Below are 8,636 nucleotides of genomic sequence, written 5' to 3'. Positions count from 1 at the left end.
AACTGTGAAGATCTCTAAGGATATTGAAACAAGCTAAATGCTGAAAACGTCTCCCGTTAATTTGCTGCCACATCGTTGCAGCTCTTTGGATCAATCCATCTTCAGTTTCACCGTTAATCCTACTTCGATTAACTTGCATTACCATAGCAATAAATTGGTCGACAACACGAGAAATTGATTGAAAACGATGAGACAATCCAGGAGCATCACAGTCTCGCAAGTTCCGCGTTTCTGCAGCAAACCTTGCAAAAACTTGGTGCCATGACGTCGTTTGCGTAAAATTTGTAACACCGTTGATATTGTTTCTTGTTTAGAAAACATAAGCAGTGAAAATTGCTAAATCTTCTTCCAGAGAAAACCTAGGACCGCATACTTTGGCAGTCAGTTTTGGAGATCGCATGATGAAGATTGAAGTGAAATTATGAAGAATTTGTAGGCGTGAATCATGGAGAAGGTGTGATTTTGGAGTTGAAATCAACCCAATTCATAGGGAGGGGCCTTTATTGGATGGACTAGCCATTGTCGGCTCCGTGTGAGCCGGTCGGCTCTGATGGAACAGAGACTCGGCTCGGTATACGCCGATAGGTCTTGATTGATCGACTCAAAGAGAGACGTAATGCACAAACCCTTGTATTTTGGGGGTTTGCTCATCCGTTTTAATGGTTTGTCAGTCCCACTATAGGCGTATAATGGGAAAATCTAATAATTTGTTGTGCCCATTGGAGTTGCTCTAACAAGTCAAAATGTCGATCCAACTTCCTTGAGAGGTTAGGTCTGTTTATGACTCCACACTTTAATGGTACTTATTGTTGCTTCTGTAACAATAAAACACTCAAGAAAGATGTTAGAATAAAAGGATTAATTTCTGGAAAGTAAATAAACACTCAATTGGACTGCAAACAGAGGACAGAGTCACGTGTTCAACACGCTGTCCTTAACACGATATTTGACCAGTACGCCTCAAGAATGAGTGATGCCTGTACCCTGTGGTCAAGTTCGTATCCAGGATAAAACTACCCATTGCAAGCACTGTTAGCACTACAGTACTTTCCCACTCTTACGACCTCAACAACAATTGCGCACGGAATGAAAATAAAGGACCACACAGTGGGAGAAGACAAAAAGAAGAGGATAGTAGCTCTTCTGGACACAAATTGAAAATGAAAAATGTGGTCGGTTTATATAGAGGAGAAATGAGAGAAGTCTCATTGATGCGCATTAAATCGAATGGAATTAATTTCAATTAATTCAATTTTTTCGAAACAGTATAAAACGTTCATGTATTGATTTAAAACGTTTCATGCATTGGTTATAAAACGTTCATGCATCATAATGTGTTTGTAAAACGTTCATGCACGTTTCATGCATCATAATGTGTTTGTAAAACGTAAGGAAACATCCGCCGGGTCAGATGCCCCCAACGATTAAGATATGATTTGTTTAAAATCTTTTAGATAATAATTCAAAGGAAGTTTCGCCAAAAAGATAAGTCTTCCCACACCCAAGCCCGGCCCGCACGGCGGCGTGCGTGCTTCGGTGCGAAGCACCGCGCGTGTGTGAAAATATGTGGTTGCATCAACTAGCCCATTGTCTAAGTCCTCCCCCTCGCACAAAAGTGCTAGTGACCCAAGGGCCACTCTTAATATCAAAACTTATGGAGAGGTATCATCTTTAGTTTTCCCTATGTGGGACTAAAGGTTCATTCACAATAAGTGAAAATGAGCTAGTGTCCTTAGTGACCAATAGGTCCTAAGTTCCAATCCTTTCAAGACCAAAAAACCAAACTATTTTATAAACTCAATTTTTATAAACTCATTTTCTCTAACACTTATATTGATTTTTTGAAGGATCTTTATTAGGAGTTTTTTCAATTCCCTCTGCAATAATAGTAATATTGACAAGACACGAGTTTCGTATAAATATGCATAGGAATATAGTGCAGAGGTACAAAAGATTTTGAAGTTGGCTAGAAATGGAGTATGATGATGGCAATTACACTGAAGTGTTTTTGGAGAAGAAGAATAAGAATTAGGTGTATTATGATAACTGTTCAGGTTGTAAGGTTGAATATAGAAAAGATACACAAACAGGGATACCTTTCAAGATATTTTTTTACATATGGATCGCAACAGTAGGTACTGGTAAGTCATTTCAACAATGTCGTAAAAAAATCTTTTTAAGAACTGAATAATTTTCATTGAAGTTCCGTGTTTGTTGATTCTCATATCGCTCTGTTTTTTTGATCTATGTTTGTTTCTTTCAGTTCTACCGATATCGTCCATCTACCCGTACTTATATTTCCTGGTACGCATGCTATTTACATTCTGGTTGCATTTCAACATTCAAATTTATGCATGATTTGAACTTATTGTGTTCTTGAGCCGATCCATTAATTTTGGTCTACATTTCTTTCGCAGATAAGTGATTTCCACATTACAAACAAGGTTGAAAATATTGGATACTATGCTGGATGTGTAGGTCTGTATACGCTCATATATGTTCAGAACCAAGCTCACTGAGATACACGAGTTTCTTTGTTCATCTTCTTTGTCTTTCCTTTTGCTTGTTTTTAAAGGATCTGCATATATGTTTGGAAGAGCTCTGACTTCATACTTATGGGGTGTCTTTGCTGATCGATATGGCCGGAAACCTGTGCTAATTTTCGGCACCATTGTAGTGTTAGTATTTCGTTACCTTTGTCAAAAATTTCCCTAAAGTTGTATGTGAAAATAATTTTGTTGTTGGCTTTCTTCAGAGTTATCTTCAACACATTGTTCGGTCTTAGTACGAACTTTTGGATGGCGGTTTCTACCAGGTTTCTTCTTGGCCCTATAAGGGTAAGTGTGCATTGTTGGGATTAATAAACAATTCCACAGGACATTAGTTCTTGATTCGGATCATCAGAGCAAGAACATAAGGACATTTTCCGTGTGTCTTGGCGCTTCCCAGGCATATGCTACTGAAGTTTGCCGCCCAGAACACCAAGCTTTAGGGCTATCACTAGTAAGATAATTTGCATTTTTGTTTTTCACTTTTCAAGAAGTATACATAGATTTCGGCTGCGTGGTTTATGTTATCAAAGGATGTGCTACCTTTTGGTAGATCTAAAGTATTGTAAGAAGAATATATTATGAAAAAAATTGGTGTTGACAGTATAATAAAGTGTCAGAATAACCATTCCAACAAATCCTCCCTCTTCAGTCTTCAGATTAGTGCAGCATGGGGATTAGGATTGGTTATTGGTCCATCTCTTGGAGGCTTACTTTCACAGGTACTACTAAAAAATTTAACGACGTTTCAGAAACAATTTGCATTTCGCGCTTTAAGATTCTGCATCTCTTTCATTGTACTGAATGGATTTATCTTCTAGCCTGCAGAGAAATATCCAAATTTATCTCCACAAGGATCTCTCTTTGCAATGTAAGCATCATATTACCTACATCTTTTATTTTTGCTGGCACACACCTTATCATTAGTTATTCAGTTTAGGATGATGCTTATGAATTTGTTTGTCCGATTATTTATTTATTTTCGCAGATTTCCATATTTCCTACCCTGCCTCTGCATATCAGTATTTGCCACGGCTTCTCTTATAGCTTGTTTTATGCTTCCAGTACGTTTCCTGAAACTTTGTATATTTCTGCTGCCTCAAAATGTTTCCTGAAACTTAACTCCATTTAATCCCATTTTTGATGTGTTGCGCCAGCGCCTTACATTTCCTTGATTGTCGTAGAAAACACTGCATACACATGCTGGAATAGAAGATGAAGAAGAAGAACCATATGGGGATGTTGAAAAGGAACTTATGCAAGAGAGTATTAATAGGACACGGTTAGATGCTAAAGAAAACATATTTCGGAACTGGCCATTAATCTCCTCTATCATTGTATAATGTGTCTTTTCACTGCATGATAATGCTTATGCAGAGGTAGGTTATTGTTTCCTGTTCCTTCTTATACAAGTGTTGGCATTTACTTGGATATTTTTAGCAATAAAAATAGATAAGTACATGCAGCAGCACTATCTCCGTCGCTGAATGAAATTTCTTTCACAGATATTTTCACTGTGGGCTGTTAGTCCTAGAGAGTACGGTGGATTGAGCTTTACGACCAAGAATGTTGGTGAAGTTCTTTCGTTCTCAGGTATTAATTTGGATGCATATCTGCCAGTGTTAGTATTCAACAAGGGTCAATCAACTTGCTATGGTTCCCTGATGACTTTAATTCGACTCTGTCAGGTATTGGTCTTTTACTGGTTCAATTTACACTGTACCCCGCGGTTGAGAGGATTCTAGGACCTCTAAATGTAGCTCGTATTGCAGCGGTATGCCTAATCTAATGTCCCATATGTTATGAGCTAAACTGGATTTGATAAAACCTCTGCTTACTTCTGTTTACGTTTATTTTGAAGGCGTTCACTATAATCTTGCTATCATGTTACCCATCAATAGCTCATCTGTCCGGGATCACTCTTTCGTTAGTTCTAAATTGTGCATCGATATTAAAGAATGTCTTCTCTGTAAGTAATTGAATATTTTGATTCTTGCTATATCATGCTGCTGCCCATTATAGTCATCATCTAACGCGCGTTATTCTCTATCTGTACTATAAAACAGCTATCAATTGACACTGGGTTTTTCATTCTACATAACAACACAGTGGTAATCCCTTATCTGCCGTTTTGTTTAGTTTTATGCTCCATTTTCTAAGCATATCTTCTAAACTCAATCGGAATTCCCATACTTCGATCAAAATCTGCAATAGCCTCAACACCAAAGAGGAGCTACAAATGGAATTACTATGACTGCAATGTCTCCATTTGGTCCAGCTGCTGGCGGTGCTATGTAAGTATCTCTTTTGCACTCTATGGTAGTAATTTCATCATACAGTGTTCAAGTCACATAACATGCATGTGTTCTTATGATTTGAGTGCGAGTTCTAATTATAGTATACTAGTATTATTCTACTTGGGATTTGATGGATTCAAATATGCAGGTTTTCATGGGGACTATCGCGAAGGAATGCTTCATTTCTTCCAGGTCTGAATATCTGTCTCCATTTTGAACATCATGTGTAATAATAGTGAGGGATTAGACTAAAGAACGAACCAAAAGTAATTAACGTCGCCTTTTGTTTTAAGGGTAGGCAAAAGGGGAACTTAGGCGCAGGCCCAAAAAAAAAAAAAATCTTACCGCCAGGCCCACAATTAATTTCTGATACAGTCGCAACCATAATTATTTAAAAATATTTAAAACATACTGAAAGACTCTATTACCCTTCATCGTTTTTGGGCATAATTTTTTTCTTCTCCGTCGATTTCTTTCCCTATTCCTCCATTAATCTCTGTAACGGATCTGCAAAGATTTTTTCTCCATCATTTAAAGAAATAAATCATTTAAAATCGATGATTCAAAGAAGTAAATCAGTTTTGACTAAACCCTATAATACATTTCAACAAAAATGGATGAAACAGACGAAGAAGAAAAAATCAAGTAGAAGAAACAGAAAAAAAGTTATGCAGCTAAATTTTCCCTTATATTGTCTTATGCACTAAACAAAATGATGCAGAAGACATTATGCACGTGCATAAAAATCCATAAATCAGAAAAGTGAAAAAAGCAATGCATAAGACAATATGCAGCTAAAACAAAATAATGCATACTGTCTTATGCATCTAAAAAAACTGATGCATAACCAGAAAAAGTGAGAAAAGTAATGCATAAGACATTATGCAGCTAAAACAAAATAATGCATAATGTCTTATGCATCTAAAAAAAACTGATGCATAACCAGAAAAGTGAAAAAAAAGTAAAGCATAAGACATTATGCAGCTAAAACGAAATAATGCATAATGTCTTATGCATCTAAACAAAACTGATGCATAACCAGAAAAATGAAAAAAGTAATGCATAAGACATTATGCAGCTAAAACAAAAATAATGCATAATGTTTTATGCAGAAATAATAATGGCATAATGTCTTATGCACTAAACAAAATGATGCAGAAGACATTATGCACGTGCATAAAAATCCATAAATCAGAAAAGTGAAAAAAGTAATGCATAAGACAATATGCAGCTAAAACAAAATAATGCATAATGTCTTATGCATCTAAAAAAAAACTGATGCATAACCAGAAAAGTGAGAAAAGTAATGCATAAGACATTATGCAGCTAAAACAAAATAATGCATAATGTCTTATGCATCTAAAAAAAACTGATGCATAACCAGAAAAGTGAAAAAAAAGTAATGCATAAGACATTATGCAGCTAAAACAAAAATAATGCATAATGTATTATGCATCTAAAAAAAACTGATGCATAACCAGAAAAGTTAAAAAGTAATGCATAAGACATTATGCAGCTAAAACAAAATAATGCATAATGTCTTATGCATCTAAACAAAACTGATGCATAACCAGAAAAGTGAAAAAGTAATGAATAAGACATTGTGCAGCTAAAATAAAATAATGCATAATGTTTTATGCATCTAAACAAAACTGATGTTATGCATAAGACATTATGCATAACATCTTTAATTCAAATCTAATCATAAATTTCCGATTGAGATCAAAAACATGGAGACAAATAAGGTATGAAAATTTCCAATTCAGTTGATATCGAAATACTGCAACACACTTCTTACCCTTTTCAACTTCAATTTTAATTTCTTTTTACTTCTCGAATAATCAAAGACAACAGAAACCCAAAATCCCCAGATTTAAACCGCAGATTTTGAAACAGAAACCCTAGTTTTATTGAGAAGATTATTCAGAAAAGTATTTGGGAAAAGATTTGACAAAGGGAAAAATCCAAATATTAAAAACGAAGAATCGGAGTTCACCATTGTTTTCTTCTCGCTTCTCTCTGTTCGTCGCTCGAAGAAAAGGGTAGTTTGGCCTTTTAAAAACTGAGAAGCAGAATTTCATAAATTATGGGTCTGCTACGAATTTTTGACGGGAAAATGGGTGCGCGCCTGAACTTTTCTGTCCGTGGGTTTGACAGTGGAAAAATATGGGAGAATGGATCTCCTTGTAGTTTTCACTAGGCAAAAAAACAAAGCTTAACATAAGCAAAAACGAACTTTGGACAGGCAAAAATGGGCTTGTTAGCCAACCCAGCAGGCAAGCAACTACCATCGCCATGGGCTGGCTCCGCTACTGTCGGGCCTAGGTCAACCTGATACGGTTTTAGTATGTGACCTGTTTTGAGACAGACCAATTCTTTTTGAGACATACTCAAATTATCAGCCGAACCTATGTTTTGCCTAGGTTCGACTGATAACTTTCAGCCGAATGTATGTCTCAAAACATTTTGGTCTTCCTCAAAATAGGTTTCTTTAGTATGAAACTGAAACCGGATGAATGTGACTTTTTCCATTGGCCACAACAACATATCAAAAAACTTTATGTTTTCTCTCTTCTCTAAACATCACTATAACCTTATTATGTGTTTACATGGTTGAATCAAAGGGCATAAACCTTGAATTTATCCGTGTTGCTCATGGGAATGGTCGCAATAATTGGCTGGGTATGACTACATACCCATTTGTACTCATAATTGGCTGGGAATGATCGCAATAATTACCTACAGAAATCCTAACCAAGATTTGAAACGAGAAGTATACAATATCTTTATTTCTTGTTTCATCCTTCTTTTAGCCCTAAATTTCAAACATTAAGACCTTGGACTTGTCTTACCTATAAACCGGCTTGCAAGAGAGGATACTATTCTCAACAACAAGGCATGTGGTTATTCCCTCCTATTGACTGAACCGTAGTATGTTTACCTTTTATGATGGGATTCTTACCAGCTGTTATTTCCATTGTTTGAGATCCGCAGGTAGTAACATGATTTTCTTCTTCCTAAACGTGATTGAAGCGGTTGGATTGCTAATGTCCTTTAAACCGTTTCTCGCTCTCCCTAAACAAGGATAAATTAAGAAAAACTCAGTCAATTGTGATAGTTGAGGGTTCAGCGTTCAGGGATCTCTCAGTTCATCTTCGACTTTCTTGGTATAGTATGGACTACTCATATGGATAGTTATTATCTTTAGATTTATGATTACTGGGGAAATGGAAATAAATTGTAGTACTTTAAAGTTTGTATTAATTCAGTTTTAATTGGAAATTAGCAATGAATTTGTTCTTTATATTTTTTTCTTTTATTTTGCTTAGTAAATATAAATATATTAATAAAGAAGAAAAATTACAATTCTACAATGCAAAAAGCCACCAAAAGGAAATAGAAAAATAAAAATAAAACCAATAAAACAGAAAAAAGCGACTAAGGAGGTTCGAAAAATAGTCCTCCAGTTGGATATTACATTATGTATACGATACCTAACCATCGAAAGGCATTGGCCTAGTGGAATGCACTAAATATGGAGGTCGAGGATGATCCTATCCACTGCTCTCTCCTTACCAGTGAAGCTTCTCTCGTTTTTTTTTCGTGTCGTACGTTCCATGCTCCACAGATGCTTACAGGAAGGTGTTTCCACATCTATTTTCCACTAGTAAATTTAGTATACTTACTCTGATACTTGGGAAGATCCAATAGGGAAGCAATGGCGGAAGAACAAAGTTAACTTGAGAGAGAAAAAAAAAGCCCACGCCTGACTTGTAAAGATACAATCCCT

The 8,636-nt window shown here is 36.0% G+C and overlaps 1 pseudogene; it reads left to right on the top strand.

Moving 5' to 3' along the window:
• The first annotated feature begins 445 nt into the window (after positions 1–445).
• Positions 446–7,935, top strand: LOC113291854 (annotated as a pseudogene).
• The last annotated feature ends 701 nt before the right edge of the window (positions 7,936–8,636 follow it).

The sequence above is a fragment of the Papaver somniferum genome, chromosome 6, assembly GCF_003573695.1.
Source record: "Papaver somniferum cultivar HN1 chromosome 6, ASM357369v1, whole genome shotgun sequence".
In the NCBI taxonomy this organism is placed as follows: Eukaryota; Viridiplantae; Streptophyta; class Magnoliopsida; order Ranunculales; family Papaveraceae; genus Papaver; species Papaver somniferum.
This window is presented reverse-complemented; position numbering and strand designations above follow the sequence as displayed.